General features: G+C 43.7%; 1 protein-coding gene across 2 annotated transcripts in view; it reads right to left on the bottom strand.

Moving 5' to 3' along the window:
- OXNAD1 (oxidoreductase NAD binding domain containing 1) overlaps positions 1-511 on the bottom strand; it is a 141,719-nt gene extending 141,208 nt beyond the window's left edge. The window contains exon 1 of one of the 2 annotated variants that reach the window (XM_068238678.1): positions 290-511. The gene's annotated coding sequence lies outside the window, so the exon portion shown is untranslated. The remainder of the gene's footprint in view (positions 1-289) is intronic. The other variant, XM_068238677.1, reaches the window with a different exon arrangement.
- Between the last annotated feature and the right edge of the window lie 16,581 nt (positions 512-17,092).

Raw genomic sequence — 17,092 nt, 5'->3', positions numbered from 1 at the left:
AAGAACTGTGCAAGAATCAGCTTATTTTTTTACAATTAAGGACAGTGCCCAAAGTCGAGAGATGAAGAAGTCTCCCAGAATTGTTTCCATATATTTAGAACTGCATTCTTGCCTAGTCCAGCCACAAATATATAAGATATGTTATAGGTAATTTCAGCAGTAAACTAATCTCTTCTAATCATAACTAAGCTACATGTCCCAGTGGAAAACCAATGTGCCAGCTTTTCAGCTCCCACCGAAACACTGGCATAGACAGAAACCCAGCATGAGATAAAGCCACGAAGCTTACCTGGCAGAATCTCTGCAAAGCCAACATGCCGGTATTTGGAGACAAGTTGACATTGGAGTGTTCCGGGATCGTGACGTCATCCAAGCGACGGCGTCAAATCACGAGGCAGAATGCTGGGTCATTTGACCATGGTGGAAGCCGATTGGCAGGGATAGGAGCTGTGCGCAGTAGTTTTGTGGACCGCAGCCTACTAATCCACTAGCAGCAGAGACTCCACAATGCTTTTGGAGCCGAAAGCTCGGCTATTCTTTTTACTTTTTTTTTTTTAGCTGAAAGTGAAAATAAGTTAAGCTTCATGTCTGTGCAAGTGTGCATGACTTGCAAGTACTGGGAATGTGCTTTCACTTTGGAGAACTCAGAGGAGGGGGTAAAAGACAATGGAGTGTACAGTTACAGGTTACTGGTTGCCCTGCAAGCTCGTGGTAAAACAGAACTCCCAGAAGTGTACAACGAGCTGAACGAGACCAAAAAGTCTCCTTGCTAAAATGCAGCAACTAGTTGCTAATCTGTTGTGGTTTTAGTGACCTGACAGTTTTCTGGTTCACTTTGATAGTTATTGTGTTGGAAACCATAGAATTGTAGCATTTGCCAACATGTAGTAATGATCTCAGAAACCCCTTCTGCCGGACAGTAGGCTGCACAGCGCACATTAGATTATGCGCAGATTGGGGAAAGTAGTTGTATTTAGGAACCTCCAGGGGATAGTCAGCTAACTGGTTTTATGGGTACTTATCCGTTAGCCGGGCGCATCCGGCGGGTGGCGCTAATTACTATTCCCCCTCCAGGCCGACATGGATAGTAGGGAAAGATATAACTCTGGTGGAGTTTTGTCGCCACCTGCCAGATGTGCCCGGCTAATGGATAAGTACCGTTTTATGTATTAAAGAAAATGTCCAAGGATGAAAAAAAAAAAAGATCTACTTACCCAGGGCTTCCTCCAGCCACTGTCAGCCATCCTCTGCCCTCGCCACGGCTCCGCTGTCCCGGGATCCCCTCTGTTGGAGATGCCGAACTTACATCTACTGCGTGAGCCCTGCTGGTGACTGCGCTCCCGTGGTCTGGAGCGTCCTGCGCAGGCGGAGTACTTTTGCACCTGCGCTCCAGGTCACGTGAGTGATCACCAGCGGGGCAGGCGCAGTAGATGCCGACCTGGCGAGGTCAGCAACTCCAACAGAGGGAATCACAGGACACCGGAGCTGCGAAGAGGGCACAGGACGGCTGCCAGGGGCTAGAGGAAGCCCAGGGTAAGTAGATCGTTTTTTTTAGCCAAACATCTATTGATGAGGATGTACGAAGGTGGCCATACATATTTTGATTTGGCTATACGATTATTTGATTCAATAATTTTATTGAATCTAGAATTCAGTGTTTTCCAGTATGCCCCATTGATGAAAAGTGGCTGATGTCTCGAGGCAACCAACTTGGTTAATTTGGGGTCGATATAGGGTTGCCTGTAGGTGCCGCAGTTTGAAATACCCACGGCGGTATTGTGTGTTCCCATCTGCAGCAAAACATGCCAGAGGATGTAGTTCTTCAATGGCTTCGACCCTGTTCACAGTGGTCAGTTGTGTTGCAGAAAAATTCCAGGGCTGTGGAGTCGGTACAAAAATTATCCCACTCCTCAGCAGCAGAGAGAGCAGCGTACAGAGGGACTCGGGCAGCTTCTCTGTTTCCGCAAGCTTACCGACAGCCTTTTTCGGAAAATCTCCGCACTTGTATCACAACTGGCAACGTTTTTATGAATGACCACCCAGAAGTCTAAAATACCTATAGCTGTGTTTTCCTGCACTGATTCTCATTACCAACAACACTTTTATGAATGATAGCTAATGTATTTATTAAAGGACTTCCGAGGCCAAATGTCCCCCCCCCCCCCCCCCCCCAAAAAAAAAGTTAGATACCTGTATAACTTTGATGGACACGGAGGACGCCGTCCGCGCCCTCCGTGCCGTTTCGCCGGGTGCCCGCCTCTCAATATCCCCCCGAATGGCTCACGACCCTACGGCCAGGGTCGGGCTCTGCTGCCTGTATAAAGATGGCTGCCGGCTCTGGCTGCGCACTCCGCATGGCCGCTACTGCGGCTGCGCTGGTCTAGGGCCAACCCCCCAGGCTGTTTCCTGTAGCGTGGCCCTAGAGCCATTAGGTCGTGAGCCATTCGGGGGGATATTGAGAGGCGGGCACCCGGCGAAACGGCACGGAGGGCGAGGACGGCGTCCTCCGTGTCCACCAAAGTTATACAGGTATCTAACTTTTTTTTTATTTTTTGGGGGAACATTTGGCCTTGGAAGTCCTTTAACCACTTCAGCCTACAGAGTTGAGATTTTTTTACATCTGAGCAACTTTCACCTCCCATTCATTTGCCAATAACTTTATCACTGCTCATCACAATGAATTGATCTATATCTTGTTTTTTCTGCCACCAATTAGGCTTTCTGTGGGTGATACATTTTGCTGAGAATTAATTTATTCTAAATTCATTTTAACAGGAATATTAACCACCCTGAAGTTCTATTAAGATCGCCAGGGCGGCTGCGGGAGGGTTTTTTTTAAATTAAAAAAAAACTATTTCATGCAGCCAACTGAAAGTTGGCTGTATGAAAGCCCACTAGATGGCGCTCCGGAGGCGTTCTTCTGATCGCCTCCGGCGGCCAAGAGTAATACGGAAGGCCGCAATGAGCGGCCTTCCGTGTTTTGCTTACTTCGTCGCCATGGCGACGAGCGGAGTGACGTCATGGACGTCAGCCGCCTCCGATCCAGCCCTTAGCGCTGGCCGGAACTATTTGTTCCGGCTGCGCAGGGCTCAGGCGGCTGGGGGGACCCTCTTTCGCCGCTGCTCGCGGCGGATCGCCGCAGAGCGGCGGCGATCAGGCAGCACACGCGGCTGGCAAAGTGCCGGCTGCGTGTGCTGCACTTTATTTGAACAAAATCGGCCCAGCAGGGCCTGAGCGGCACCCTCTGGCGGTACTGGACGAGCTGAGCTCGTCCATACCGCTAAGGTGGTTAAGGAAGAAATGGAAAAAAATCATTATTGATAAGCTTTTGGACATTATAGTTTGAAATTAATACATGCTACCATAATTAAAACCTATGTACTTTATTTACCAATTTCTCCCGCTTATTACACCATTTAAATTATGTCCCTATCACAATGTATGGAGCCGATATTTTGTTTGGAAATAAAGGTGCATTTTTTCAATTCGTCCATCACTATTTAAAAGCCCATAATTTAATAAATCATATTGATATACTCCTTTGACATGAATATTTAAAAAGTTTAGACCCTTAGGTAACTATTTATGTTTTTGTTTTGTTTTTTATTATTTTATTTTTTATTTTATTTTTTATTAAAACTTGTATGTGGGTATTTTTTGGTGTGGGAGGTAAATGGGATTTTAAATGTGTAAAAATGTATTTCTTTAATAAAATGTGGTTTAGGGTGTAGTTTTACTATTTGGCCACAAGATGGCCACAGTCAAAAAGTCCTGGGAGCGATCGATCTCGCTCCCAGGAAGAAGAAAGAAGACCAGAGCTCAGAAAAGCCGCAGCGTCTGAAGAGACGCTGTCGGCTTTTCTCCGGGAGGGGGGGGGGGGGGGTCCGATCAATGAAAGGGATCTATAATCCCTTTCATTGATGGCTGGGCTAACGGGCGGCGGGACCGCGGGAGTGTGCGCAGCCCAACTGGACGAAAATTTTTGTCCAGTTAGGGTGAAGTGGTTAATTAAAGCGCTTGGCAAATCGCAATTCAAAGTGCTTTTTCAAGTGCTTTGCGATTTCCCTATAATTTCTATTGAACACAAAGGCTATCATTCATAAAGGCAGTGCGATAAAAAAAAAATCTAGGAGGGAAAATGCCGCATTCGGTATTTTAGACTTCTGTGTGCTAATTCATAAACATTTTAACAGCTGCGGTAGAGATGCAGGGATTTTCCGAACTGAGCTGTCGAAGTTGTTACATTAATGAGCAGCTGGCTGACTTGTTACATTCCTGGTCTCCGTGCAGAGACAGCGTTACAATAAAAGGCAGCCCCAGCATCATTTCAGATGTGCATTTTTTTTTACTGCCTTTGACAGCCCTGAGTCTTCTCTGAATCTGTCTATTAGTCTTTCTAAACAATCTATGGCCTCGATTCATAAAGCATTTCCGCATGAGGAAATGCAGAAAGCCGCTCGCTTTACCGACCACACAGCAAAATATGTATTCATAAAGGCTTTTTCCGCATGAAAAGCCGACATCCACGAGCAGAGTGATCAATCACCGCCTTGCGCGGTGATTATCACAGCAAAAGTAACAAATGTCAATTCATAAAGATTAGAGGTAGCGGTATGCGGACGGGTATTACCGCTACCTCTGATGTGGCGAGAAGCGTGCGGAATCCGTTGCAGTGAATGGGACAGACCTCCCAAGCAGCTGCAGAGAGAACACCGCACGGAGGGATTCCGCCTGCTTCTCCTGTTTCCGCATGCGTAGAACAGCCTAACGCCTGCCTACAGCGGAGTATCTCCGCACGCCTGTCACAACTAGCTAAATTTTTATGAATTACCTCCCTGAAGGCGGAAATACCGACAGCGGTGTTTCCCCGCTCGACTTTCCCCGCTCGCAGGCACTTTTATGAATCGAGGCCTATGTAATTGCCACAGATTAGAAAAACTTCAAGAAACTTTACACATGCAGGCTTTCTGAAGTGAAATATATTTGAAAACAGGTACCCAAGAAGTTAAAAACACAGCCTGGGTATTCGGGATGCCTTTTTTGTTCTGCTCACACTGCTGCTGCCTGGGGGAGATCTGTCCCCATTAATTTTCTGGCTTATCGCTTCTTCAGCTGGCTTATCGCCACTTCAAAGCAGGTGGCATTTCTTCGTGTCAATACCGGCTGCTCTTATCTTTATGAATTTACACTTATTACATTTTACGACATGTGCTGGAGGTGTTCACCGCACAAGGCGGTAATTTATCTCCCTGCTCAGTAATTGTAGCTTTTCATGCGGAAACAGCTTTTATGAATGGACACTTTAAGTGCTCGGGAAAGTCTGCTGTTTTCAGCATTACCGCATTTGGGAATGCTTTATGAATGAACCCCATACACTCAGAAAATGGTACAGGAGCCATGTTTGCGATTCAATAGAAAGCACAGCCCTCATATATGAACAATCCTATAGGAAAACAGTGCACAAGCGCTTTCAAAGTGATTTCCAAAATCGCCAGCACTTAAAAAAAAAATCTGCAAACGCTCATAATGTAAACAGGCCCATAAAATTGTATGGGCAGTGATTTGACATGTAGAATTATTCTGCAATGCAACTGACCGCTGTGAACAGGGCCTTATTCAATGTGTGAAAATCTTAGGTTGGATACAAATATCTAAAATACCACATGAGGTAAATTACTGAACATTAATTTTTTACCGAACGTGTGTTAGTGAATTGAAGCCAATGTGAGCTCCCGGCAGGGGAATGTACTGATTCGGTTGCATCTGTGCTTAAAGGACAAATGAAGCAAGAGGAATATGGAGGCTGCCATTTTTATTTCCACCAGTTCCAATACCAGTTGCCTGGCTATCCTGCTGATCCTCTGCCTCTAATACTTTTATCCATAGACCATGAACAAGCATATTATTTATTTGATTTATAAAGCACCACTAAATTACACAGCTCTGTACAAAAAATAAGATTAAACACATAGCTACTGGTTAAACAACAGCACAATACAGGTAATAATATGCAACACATTGCCAGATCATACACTGGAGTAGTAGTCCCAATAATACATTATTCTAAGGATAAGAGTGCACAATCAAGTATGATACACAAGGATGGTGGGTGCTGCCAAAGGCCTACAATCTAGAAGCAGGGGGTGGTAACATGAAAGGAAGGGGAATATACATTATGTAGATTAGGTGTTTTTTTACATTATTGTCAAATCCGACAACATTAGTTGCATGCTTCTTCCTGATGCTGTTCAGACACTTCTGCAGCTAAATAGATCAGCAGGGCTGCCAGGTAACTGGTATTGTTTAAAAAGAAATAAATATGGTCTCTCACTTCAGTTGTCCCTAAAACCCCCTATGTCCTCTGTGCATAAACCCTTGAATGCCCCCATCCCAGTATATATATATATATATATATATATATATATATATATATATATATATATATATATATATATATACAGGATCTTCTCAAAAAATTAGCATATTGTGATAAAGTTCATTATTTTCTGTACTGTACTGATAAACATTAGACTTTCATATATTTTAGATTCATTACACACAACTGAAGTAGTTCAAGCCTTTTTATTGTTTTAATATTGATGATTTTGGCATACAGCTCATGAAAACTCAAAATTCCTATCTCCAAAAATTAGCATATTTCATCCGACCAATAAAAGGAAAGTGTTTTTGAAACAAAAAAAGTCAACCTTCAAATAATTATGTTCAGTTATGCACTCAATACTTGGTCGGGAATCCTTTTGCAGAAATGGCTGCTTCAATGCGGCGTGGCATAGAGGCAATCAGCCTGTGGCACTGCTCAGGTGTTATGGAGGCCCAGGATGCTTCGATAGCCGCCTTAAGCTCATCCAGAGTGTTGGGTCTTGCATCTCTCAACTTTCTCTTCACAATATCCCACAGATTCTCTATGGGGTTCAGGTCAGGAGAGTTGGCAGGCCAATTGAGCACAGTAATACCATGGTCAGTAAACCATTTACCAGTGGTTTTGGCGCTGTGAGCAGGTGCCAGTTCGTGCTGAAAAATGAAATCTTCATCTCCATAAAGCTTTTCAGCAGATGGAAGCATGAAGTGCTCCAAAATCTCCTGATAGCTAGCTGCATTGACCCTGCCCTTGATAAAACACAGTGGACCAACACCAGCAGCTGACATGGCACCCCAGACCATCACTGACTGTGGGTACTTGACACTGGACTTCAGGCATTTTGGCATTTCCCTCTCCCCAGTCTTCCTCCAGACTCTGGCACCTTGATTTCCGAATGACATGTAAAAGTTGCTTTCAACCGAAAAAAGTACTTTGGACCACTGAGCAACAGTCCAGTGCTGCTTCTCTGTAGCCCAGGTCAGGCGCCTCTGCCGCTGTTTCTGGTTCAAAAGTGGGTTCATTCTTCCATCTGCTGAAAAGCTTTGTGGAGATGAAATTTCATTTTTCAGCACGACCTGGCACCTGCTCACAGTGCCAAAACCACTGGTAAATGGTTTACTGACCATGGTATTACTGTGCTCAATTAGCCTGCCAACTCTCCTGACCTGAACCCCATAGAGAATATGTGGGATATTGTGAAGAGAAAGTTGAGGGACGCAAGACCCAACACTCTGGATGAGCTTAAGGCCGCTATCGAAGCATCCTGGGCCTCCATAACACCTGAGCAGTGCCACAGGCTGAATGCCTCCATGCCACGCCGCATTGAAGCAGTCATTTCTGCAAAAGGATTCCGACCAAGTATTGAGTGCATGACTGAACATAATTATTTGATGGTTGACTTTTTTTGTTTTAAAAACACTTTCCTTTTATTGGTCGGATGAAATATGCTAATTTTTTTAGATAGGAATTTTGGGTTTTCATGAGCTGTATGCCAAAATCATCAATATTAAAACAATAAAAAGGCTTGAACTACTTCAGTTGTATGTAATGAATCTAAAATATATGAAATTCTAATGTTTATCAGTACATTACAGAAAATAATGAACTTTTATCACAATATGCTAATTTTTTGAGAAGATCCTGTATATAAACAGTGGTGTGAAAAATTATTTGCCCCCTTCCTGATTTCTTATTCTTTTGCATGTTTGTCACACTTAAATGTTTCTGCTTATCAAAAACCATTAACTATTAGTCAAAGATAACATAATTGAACACAAAATGCAGTTTTAAATGATGGTTTTTATTATTTAGTGAAAAAAAACCTCAAAACCTACATGGCCCTGTGTGAAAAAGAAATTGCCCCCTGAACCTAATCAGGGGCAAACGCAGGATTTTTAAGGGGGGGGGGGGGTTCCTGAAAGGTCCAGAAGCACGTATGTCCCCGAGTGCTTCCGAATACAGGTGGCTCCATACTGCCCATGCACAAAAGTGCGCTGGCGTATTACGGAGCTGCCTATCTTTGGAAGTACTCAAGGACACGAGTGTTTCTGAGGGCTTCTGGTAGCAGCAAATTTGAACGGGGTACAGCGCTGGAACAACTTCCCAAGAGAGGATCAGGAGAAAGACTTAGTTTGGACAATTCAGTGGAATATGCTACATAGTGTCACATAGCGCAAGCGATACCCATATGATGCAGAGATATATGCATCTGCAGAAGATGGCGGCGCTATATAAATACTAAATAATAATAATTTGCCTCACCAGGATTGCACTTTTATTAAGCTTTCCTGTATGACAAGAAGACACAGCCAGCCAGCACTAGGGGAAGTGGGAAACAAAGGTGAATGAAGGAGGCTGGTGCACACCAAGAGTGCTTCTGAGCGTTTTTCAAATCAACAGTGATTTGAAAAGCGCTTGGCTAATGTTACCCTATGTGGGTGTTCCCACAGCAGCGTTGTGATTTTTTCAAAATCGCAGGTATACTGCATGTAGCATGTTTTTGAGCAATTCATTCAAAAATCGCTCTGAAAATCACTTCACAAAATCACACTCACAAATTGCTAGCGATTGCTATTGACATTTTGGCGTTGCACTAGCCCAGAGAGAGGAGTGGAGAACTTGAGAATAGCCTGAGATGGAGCAGAGAACTTATCTGTATTGCAGTCCCACATCACACAGGCTACTTGCCTGTAATCGGACTCCTGTCCCTGTCAGTCTCTCACACAAGTCAGAAAGAAGCCCTCCTGGAGTCTAGGGACTGTCAAAAACTTTTCAGCTTGTTAAACACCTTACCCACACATGCAGTCATTATAACAATGGGGAGAGACCAGATAGATGTTTGCCCACAGACCCTGAGTCCAGGCAAGCTCTGCATCATGCTGTGCATATTTACCAGCTTGCCTGCACTCTAATTTCATCATGTCTGAGGGCTCGTTTCCACTATCGCGAATCCGCATGCGTCCAACGCATATGTAATGCAAGTGGATGGGCCTGTTTCCACTGTAGCGTTGTTGAGGTGCGTTTTTTTCAGCGGTAAAAAAACGCACAAAAGAGCCAACGAATTCGCCTGCGAGTGGAATGCATGCGAATCGCCGCTAATGTATTTAATAGGAAATTCGCATGCGGCTATGGTATGCGAATTTTCATGCGAATTCGCATAGGTACCAATGTAATTCAAACAGGCAGTGACATGGTTAAATTCGCATATACCCTCACCTATGCAAATTCGCATGCGAATTCGCGGCAAAAAACGCGCAAAAATTTGCATCCGCATGCTATTTCATGGAATTTCAACAGCGGTGGAATCCAGGCGATTCTGCACCGCAATAGTGGAAACGAGCCCTGACACTTCTGTGCTGTGGAGAGTCCAGGACTCCATAATCAACATTCTCTCACTGCAGGCTGCATCTTCTTGTGAGGGAAGCTGGGCTGCCTCTCTCATTCTATTAGCTGGAGGGAGGCACCAGAAGTAAGAAGGGAGGGAGAATGAGGCTGTTTATATTATGCAGGCTTCCCTGGCTAAATACACAGCTCAGTGCAGGGGGGAGGTTCCAGACACCCGGAATAGCCCCCTCAGTTCGCCAGTGCTAATAACTGGTTGGGCCACCCTTAGCAGCAATAACTGCAATCAAGTGTTTGCGATAACTTGCAACAAGTCTTTTACAGCGCTCTGGAGGAATTTTGGCCTACTCATCTTTGCAGAATTGTTGTAATTCAGCTTTAATTGAGGGTTTTCTAGCATGAACCGCCTTTTTAAGGTCATGCCACAACATCTCAATAGGATTCAGGTCAGGACTTTGACTAGGCCACTCCAAAGTCTTCATTTTGTTTTTCTTCAGCCATTCAGAGGTGGATTTGCTAGTGTGTTTTGGGTCATTTTCCTGCTGCAGCACCCAAGATTGCTTCAGCTTGAGTTGATGAACAGATGGCTGGACATTCTCCTTCAGGATTTTTTGGTAGACAGTAGAATTCATGGTTCCATCTATCACAGCAAGCCTTCCAGGTCCTGAAGCAGCAAAACAATCCCAGACCATCACACTACCACCACCATATTTTACTGTTGGTATGATGTTCTTTTGCTGAAATGCTGTGTTACGTCTATGCCAGATGTAACGGGACACGCACCTTCCAAAAAGTTCAACTTTTGTCTCGTCGATCCACAAGGTATTTTCCCAAAAGTCTTGGCAATCATTGAGATGTTTTTTAGCAAAATTGAGATGAGCCTTAATGTTCTTTTTGCTTAAAAGTTCGTTTTGCTTAAAAGCCGGCCGACCAAAATTACCCCAAGAGCGCAGAGAAAACTCATTAGAGAGGCCACAAAAGACCCCAGGACAACATCTAAAGAACTGCAGGCCTCACTTAAGGTCAGTCTTCACGACTCCACCATAAGAAAGAGACTGGGCAAAAACAGCCTGCATGGCAGATATCCAAGGCGCAAACCACTTTTAAGCAAAAAGAACATTAAGACTCGTCTCAATTTTGCTAATAAACATCTCAATGATTGCCAAGACTTTTGGGAAAATACCTTGTGGACCGACAAGACAAAAGTTGAACTTTTTGGAAGGTGCGTGTCCCATTACATCTGGCGTAGAAGTACCACAGCATTTCAGCAAAAGAACATCATACCAACAGTAAAATATGGTGGTGGTAGTGTGATGGTCTGGGGTTGTTTTGCTGCTTCAGGACCTGGAAGGCTTGCTGTGATAGATGGAACCATGAATTCTACTGTCTATCAAAAAATCCTGAAGGAGAATGTCCAGCCATCTGTTCATCAACTCAAGCTGAAGCAATCTTGGGTGCTGCAGCAGGACAATGACCTAAAACACACCATCAAATCCACCTCTGAATGGCTGAAGAAATACAAAATGAAGACTTTGGAGTGGCCTAGTCAAAGCCCTGACCTGAATCCTATTGAGATGTTGTGGCATGACCTTAAAAAGATGGTTCATGCTAGAAAACCCTCAAATAAAGCTGAATTACGACAATTCTGCAAAGATGAGTGGGCCAAAATTCCTCCAGAGCGCTGTAAAAGACTCGTTGCAAGTTATCGCAAACGCTTGATTGCAGTTATTGCTGCTAAGGGTGGCCCAACCAGTTATTAGGTTCAGGGGGCAATTTCTTTTTCACACAAGGCCATGTAGGTTTTCAGTTTTTTTTCTCACTAAATAATAAAAACCATCATTTAAAACTGCATTTTGTGTTCAATTATGTTATCTTTGACTAATAGTTAACGGTTTTTAATGAGCAGAAACATTTAAGTGTGACAAACATGCAAAAGAATAAGAAATCAGGAAGGGGGCAAATAGTTATTCACACCACTGTATATATATCTATATATATATATATATATATATATATATATATATATATATATATATATATATATATATATATATATACACAGTAAGTTGCTCTCAATATTCTCTTAGACAACCTCTGAGGCCCTCACAGAGCAGCTGTGTTTGAAATGACATTAAATTACACACAGGTGCACTCTATTTAGTCATTAGCACTCATCAAGCAATGTCTATAGGCAACTGACTGCACTCAGATCAAAGGGGGCCGAATAATTATGCACACACCACTTTGCAGTTTATTTATTTGTAAAAAAAATGTTTGGAATCATGTATGATTTTCGTTCCACTTCTCATGTGTATACCATTTTGTGTTGGTCTTTCATGTGGAATTCCAATAAAATTGATACATGTTTGTGGCATTAATATGACAAAATGTGGAAAACTTCAAGGGGGCCGAATACTTTTGCAACCCACTGTGTGTGTATATATATATATATATATATATATATATATATATATATATATATATATATATATATATATATATATATATATATAAAATGTTACAGTTTATTACAGGTTTCTGCACTCCAGTCTGGGATTAGTCACAGTTTCTCAGCATGTGACAGGCAGCTCACTTCCCCTTCAGCCTCACAAACTGCATCACAGACAAGCTGCAACTAAGAGCAGGGACGGTGTCTGTGAGAATAAATGAAGCACTCAGAGCCTGGAGGGGGCATGCATAACTTGTCCCTATTACAACAGAGGCAGCCCATTCCTCCCTGGGTCGACAAAGCTTGACAAAGAAAAGAAGATTAGATATATTACAGAGATAGTGCAACTAGAAAAGGCTGCAATAATCCAGATCACATTAGAACAGGTATAGGAACTTATAGGATAGAAGAAATAAGGCTGAACATTTTGTCACAGAGTCTCTTTAAGACTCTACACAGAGTCAACTGGATGCTATAAGTTATGATGGTACCCCAAATTAAATTTTACCAGTGTGTTGGTTGGTAATGCTTGAAAAAAATGTTAGGGGTCGGGGATAGGTTAGGCATCAGGTAATGATTTACAGTAGAGGAGAAAATGGGTGTTAGGAAGCAGAAGAAAAGCATTTAATGGTTGCCAATCGATGGGGAGAAGCATCAGGCATGCAAATGAAAGTAGCACACAAAGCCTGTAATGTAATTCTGGTAAATGCACTCTGCACTTTACTGATATTTCTTTTCTAAGTTGTACCCAAATGACATACAATAGATATGTACTGGCACCCTTGTCCACTTCTTACAGGTGCTCTTGTCTACATTTCACTTTCATATCTGCTACAAATCATTAGGTTGTGGGGATTGCAAAATCACATGGGCTCTTTAGCAATGCTTTTACCAGTAATCACTTTGCTCTACACAAGCTATACCCTCCATACATTTTCTCATTAAACTCAAGATATCCCTCCCAGAGCCTTTGCTCCTCCGACACTTTTGTCATCGAAGAAAACACCTCAAGTCTCACCTATTCAGACAAGTTTATATTTTGTTATTGGTAGAATTTGAAGCACACTGCCTCATCCACTAACCTCTTTGTCTACTCCCCTAGTGTGTCCACCACCCTATAGATTATAAGCTTGCAAGGGCAGGGTCACCCAGGGACCTCCTCTTTGTATTTCCTGGTTTTGTGTATTTTATCAAATGAACATGTACCAGTATATGTACAGTGGGTTGCAAAAGTATTCGGACCCCTTGAAGTTTTCCACATTTTGTCACATTACTGCCACAAACATGCATCAATTTTATTGGAATTCCACGTGAAAGACCAATACAAAGTGGTGTACATGTGAGAGGTGGATCGAAAATCATACATCATTCCAAACATTTTTTACAAATCAATAACTGCAAAGTGGGGTGTGCGTAATTATTCGGCCCCCTGAGTCAATACTTTGTAGAAACACCTTTTGCTGCAATTATAGCTGCCAGTCTTTTAGGGTATGTCTCTACCAGCTTTGCACATCTAGAGACTGAAATCCTTGCCCATTTTTCTTTGCAAAACAGCTACAGCTCAGTCAGATTAGATGGACAGCGTTTGTGAACAGCAGTTTTCAGATCTTGCCACAGATTCTCGATTGGATTTAGATCTGGACTTTGACTGGGCCATTCTAACACATAGATATGTTATGTTTTGTTTTAAACCATTCCATTGTTGCCCTGGCTTTATGTTTAGGGTCATTGTCCTGCTGGAAGGTGAACCTCCGCCCCAGTCTCAAGTCTTTTGCAGTCTCCAAGAGGTTTTCTTCCAAGTTTGCCCTGTATTTGGCTCCATCCATCTTCCCATCAACTCTGACCATCTTCCCTGTCCCTGCTGAAGAGATGCACCCCCCGAGCATGATGCTGCCACCACCATATTTGACAGTGGGGATGGTGTGTTCAGAGTGATGTGCAGTGTTAGTTTTCCGCCACACATAGCATTTTGGCCAAAAAGTTCAATTTTCGTCTCATCTGACCAGAGCACCTTCTTCCACATGGTTGCTGTGTCCCCCACATGGCTTGTGGCAAACTGCAAACGGGACTTCTTATGCTTTCTGTTAACAATGCCTTTCTTCTTGCCACTCTTCCATAAAGGCCAACTTTGTACAGTGCATGACTAGTAGTTGTCCCATGGACAGAGTCTTCCACCTGAGCTGTAGATCTCTGCAACTCGTCCAGAGTCACCATGGGCCTCTTGACTGCATTTCTGATCAGCGCTCTCCTTGTTCGGCCTTTGAGTTTAGGTGGATGGCCTTGTCTTGGTAGGTGCCATACTCCTTCCATTTCTGAATGATCGCTTGAACAGTGCTCCGTGGGATGTTCAAGGCTTTGGAAATCTTTTTGTAGCCTAAGCCTGCTTTAAATTTCTCAATAACTTGATCCATGACCTGTCTTGTGTGTTCTTTGGACTTCACGGTGTTGTTGCTCCCAATATTCTCTTAGACAACCTCTGAGGCCCTCACAGAGCAGCTGTATTTGTACTGACATTAGATTACACACAGGTACACTCTATTTAGTCATTAGCACTCATCAGGCAATGTCTATAGGCAACTGACTGCACTCAGATCAAAGGACGCCGAATAATTATGCACACACCACTTTGCAGTTATTTATTTGTAAAAAATGTTTGGAATCATGTATAATTTTCGTTCCACTTCTCATGTGTACACTACTTTGTGTTGGTCTTTCATGTGGAATTCCAATAAAATTGATTCATGTTTGTGGCAGTAATATGACAAAATGTGGAAAACTTCAAGGGGGCCGAATACTTTTGCAACCCACTGTATTTGTACTTGGGTCACTGGATGTCATAATTGTACAGTGTGATGGACTGCTCATGTATCTATGCTCCACATTACTATATGTTTTATGTACAGCGCTACAGAAGATATTGGGGCTGTATAAATACAAATTTAAAAAGTTTTAATTTTGTATATATATAGCGCCAACATCTTCCATAGCGCTGTCCACGGTGAGTACATGGATACATGAGAGGTTTCAAACTCTGTACTATCAGGAAATCCAGTAATACAAATACAGACATTTTCGATGTGTGGTTTGAGACATCCCTAATACTTGTAATGTCGCCATCAACATGCTACCACTTGGTACAATTATCCAACAACATGGCCTGACGACCAGGCCAGCGCTTGGCATCAAAACAGCTCTATTTGAAATCAACACCCATCAGGATTGGGAATTCAGACATAAACAGCTCCACCCTTGTGCACAGCCTTGGTGTGGTAATCAATGGGGGAATTGAGCTTCAGAAACAAAATCTTGGCTGTAATCAAATCTGCCCGCTTTCATCTGAGGAACATTGGAAAATTAAACATCTCATTCCTTCAGAGTATCTTCCAACCCTAGTTCACGCCTTCATCACATCACGGCTGGACTACTGCAATGCCCTCTATGCAGGCTTCCCAAACAAGGACCTTGTAAGGATTATGGAACTTTCTCCGTGATCAGCGCAAAACGCGTGCGCTGATACGGCGGAAATCCTCCACAAGCGTATATTTGCAGGCACCCAGCAAAAGGTGTTACGCACTCGTAGAGGGAAATTCCTGTCGGCAGATGGCAATGGGGAGTGCAGAGGAACCAATCCTCTGTACCTCCACAAATGCCAGACAGGAATTGTACGAAGCGCAGAACGCAATCGCAAGAGAAGCGATTGCGAATGAGAACGAGCAAAGGGACAGATTGTATGTGTGTGCGCGAATCTAGTCACCACCCCGCGACCGCGCACACACAACAGCAGATACGAAACAGGAACGCGATCGCGAGAGGTGCGATCGCCAGACGTGACACAAGGCAGATCAGAATAGAATACGAGGGTAGCAAAGGCACAGCAAATAATACAATGAGAAGATGCGGAAAATAACAAACGCTAGCTAACCGCGAACACTGCACTCATTCGCAACAGTGCACGCGGTTATGCGCGGCCTCCACGTGATAAGCACAATAGAGACAAGCACGCCTAACTAACCATCGACAGACAAACATGAAACAGAGGACGCGAATGCTTGCTTAACGGTTACCTCACCGAGCCTCCAGCAAGCGGTTGTAGCAGACAAGAAAGACACACGAAAACAGGGACAAGCGAGAGATAGGATCCACAGCACTAGCGAAAAGTGGCTAGCGCGATCCAGGTACAGAGTAGCAGAACAGAAGGATCCACAGCACTAGCGAAAAGTGGCTAGCGCGATCCCAGGAGACAGAACAGAAGGATCCACAGCGCTAGCGAAAAGTGGCTAGCGCGATCCCAGGAGACAGAACAGAAGGATCCACAGCGCTAGCGAAAAGTGGCTAGCGCGATCCAGAGAGGCAGAACAGAAGAGATAGCTGGTAGCAACCGCTGCACCAGCTATGCTCCAAGAACAGAGATCAGAACGACTTCCTATCGACCACCGCTGGGACAGGACAATCGCAACAGACAAACAAAACAGATAAACAATCCTAACTGCACTAGGGAAATCTGCCTAGCACAGTTTTCAGGAATTACTCTAAGCTGATCTTCAAACAGAGAGTCTGGCCCAGTGCACACCGAGCGGTTTTTGGAGCGATCCGCCGGCCGCATCTGCCTCTAAAAACGCTTGTCTAATGTATTGCAATTGGATGGTGCACACCGGCGGTTTGCGTTTTTTGCCAAGCCGCAAACGCGCCTCCTGCTGCGCGTTTGCGGTTTTCGGAAGCGTTTCGTCCTCAATGTAAAGTATAGGAAAACCGCAAACCGCTCTGAAAAACGCTAGTTCAGAGCGGTTTGCCAGGCATTTTTGTTACAGTAGCTGTTCTGTAACAGCTTTTACTGTAACAATATGTGTAATCTGCTACACAAAAACACACGCAAAACCGCTAGGTATGTTTAGAAAACCTCTCTAAACATACCTAGAATCGCT

Source organism: Hyperolius riggenbachi, chromosome 5, assembly GCF_040937935.1.
Source record: "Hyperolius riggenbachi isolate aHypRig1 chromosome 5, aHypRig1.pri, whole genome shotgun sequence".
NCBI classification, from domain to species: Eukaryota; Metazoa; Chordata; class Amphibia; order Anura; family Hyperoliidae; genus Hyperolius; species Hyperolius riggenbachi.
This window is presented reverse-complemented; position numbering and strand designations above follow the sequence as displayed.